The sequence below is a fragment of the Arachis ipaensis genome, chromosome B5 (genome assembly GCF_059453495.1).
Source record: "Arachis ipaensis isolate K30076 ecotype BB chromosome B5, ASM5945349v1, whole genome shotgun sequence".
Taxonomy (NCBI): domain Eukaryota; kingdom Viridiplantae; phylum Streptophyta; class Magnoliopsida; order Fabales; family Fabaceae; genus Arachis; species Arachis ipaensis.
In genome coordinates, this window is record NC_142440.1 from 114,535,001 (window position 1) to 114,537,585 (window position 2,585).

At 30.4% G+C, this 2,585-nt stretch overlaps 1 non-coding gene across 1 annotated transcript; it reads right to left on the bottom strand.

Annotated features, from left to right (window-relative positions):
- Positions 1-2,222: 2,222 nt before the first annotated feature.
- Positions 2,223-2,330, bottom strand: LOC148565439 (small nucleolar RNA R71). The gene has a single exon (XR_015884134.1). It is a non-coding gene; the product is annotated as a small nucleolar RNA R71 (small nucleolar RNA).
- Positions 2,331-2,585: the final 255 nt, after the last annotated feature.

Consider the following 2,585-nt stretch of genomic DNA (forward strand, 5'->3'; position numbering starts at 1 on the left):
GTGCACTTGCTGGTTAGTTGTGCGAAGTTGTGACAAAGAACTAAGATTATGAACATGCGTATTGAGTTTTTAGCGCCGTTACCAAGGAATGGAACCGTCACGATTTCTGTGCACCAAGTTTTTGGCGCCGTTGCCGGGGATTGTTCGAGTTTGGACAACTGACGGTTCATCTTGTTGCTCAAAATAGGTAATTTTATTTTAATTTTAAGCTTTTTATTTCTTATTTTTGAAAAATACAAAAAAAAATTCTTCTTTTTCATTTTTCCAAATTAATTTTCGAAAAATCCAAAAAAAAAATTAATAAAATCATAAAAACCAAAAATTTTATGTTTCTTGTTTGAGTCTAGTGTCAATTTTTAAGTTTGGTGTCAAATTGCATGTTGTTATTTTTCTTGCATTTTCAAAAATTCATGCATTGCATTCTTCATGATCTTCAAGTTGTTCTTGGTAAGTCTTCTTGTTTGATCTTTAAAAATTCTTGTTTTGTGTCTTTTCTTATTTTTCATATGCATTTTTAATTTGTTAGTGTCTAAAAATTAAAAATCTTTAAGTTTGGTGTCTTGCATGTTTCTCTCCTCTTCAAAATTTTCAAAAATAAGTTCTTGGTGTTCATCTTGACATTCAAAGTGTTCTTGATGTTCATCTTGACATTCATAGTGTTCTTGCATGCATCATGTGTTTTGATCCAAAATTTTCATGCATTGAGTCTTTTTGATATTTTTCTCTTTCATCATTAAAAATTCAAAAATCAAAAAAATATCTTTCCCTTTTTCACTCATAAATTTTGAAAATTTGAGTTGACTTTTTCAAAACTTTTTAAAATTTAGTTGTTTCTTATGAGTCAAATCAAATTTTCAATTCAAAAATTCTATCTTTTTCAAATCTTTTTCAAAAATCAAATCCTTTTCATTTTTTCTTTCATATTTTCGAAAACTTTATGATTGATTTTCAAAATCTTTTTCTTATTTCTAACTCATATTTTCGAAATTAATGCTAACAATTAATGTGATTGATTCAAAATTTTTAAGTTTGTTACTTGCCTAGTAAGAAAGGTTCAATCTTTAAACTCTAGAATCATATCTTTTTAGTTTCTTGTTAGTCAAGTAATCAACTTTAATTTTAATAATCAAATCTTTTTAAATTTCTTTTTCAAATCTTTTTTAAAATAAATTTCAATCACATCTTTTTCAAAATCAATTTCAAAATCTTTTCTAACTTCTTATCTTTTCAAAATTGATTTTCAAATCTTTTTCAACTAACCACTTAACTTTTTGATTGATTTTAAAAGTTTACTATTTCAATCATATCTTTTTCAAAACTATCTAACTAATTCTCTCTTTAATTTTCGAAAATCACCTTGCTCTTTTTCAAAATTCCTTTTTAAATTAACTAATTTTTTTAAATTTAATTTAATTTGATTCAATTTTCCTTTCTTAATTTTTGAATTCTAATTTTAATTTTAAATTAAAAACAAAAATAATTTTTTATTTTAATTTATTTTTCGAAAATTCTTCTCTCTCACCTCCTTCTAATTATTTATTTATCTACTAACACTTCTCTTCTTCTTAAAAATTCGAACCCTCTCTCTCTCTTTCTGTGTTCGAATTCATTTTCTTCTTCTACTCACATAAAGGAATCTCTATACTGTGACATAGAGGATTCCTTTTCTTTTCTGTTTTCCTCTTTTTCATATGAGCAGGAACAAGGATAAGAACATTCTTGTTGAAGCTGACCCTGAACCTGAAAGAACTCTGAAGAGGAAGCTAAGGGAAGCTAAAGCACAACTCTCTGGAGAAAATCTGACAGAAATTTTCGAAAAAGAAGGAGGAATGGCCGAAAATAATTACAATACAAGGAAGATGCTTGGTGACTTTACTGCACCTAATTCCAATTTACATGGAAGAAGCATCTCAATCCCTGCCATTGGAGCAAACAATTTTGAGTTGAAACCTCAATTAGTTTCTCTGATGCAATAGAATTGCAAGTTTTATGGACTTCCATCCGAAGGTCCCTTTCAGTTCTTAACTGAATTCTTGCAGATCTGTGATACTGTTAAGACCAATGGGGTTGATCCTGAGGTCTACAGGCTTATGCTTTTCCCATTTGCTGTAAGAGACAGAGCTAGAATATGGTTGGACTCTCAACCTAAAGACAGCCTGAACTCTTGGGATAAGCTGGTCACAGCTTTCTTAGCCAAGTTTTTTCCTCCTCAAAAGCTTAGCAAGCTTAGAGTGGATGTTCAAACCTTCAGACAAAAGGAAGGTGAATCCCTCTATGAAGCTTGGGAGAGATACAAGGAACTGACCAAAAAGTGTTCTTCTGACATGCTTTCAGAATGGACCATCCTGGATATATTCTATGATGGTCTGTCTGAATTATCAAAGATGTCATTGGACCATTCTGCAGGTGGATCCATTCACCTAAAGAAAACGCCTGTAGAAGCTCAAGAACTCATTAACATGGTTTCAAATAACCAGTTCATGTACACTTCTGAAAGGAATCCTGTGAGTAATGGGACGCCTCAGAGGAAAGGAGTTCTTGAAATTGATACTCTGAATGCCATATTGGCTCAGAATAAAATATTG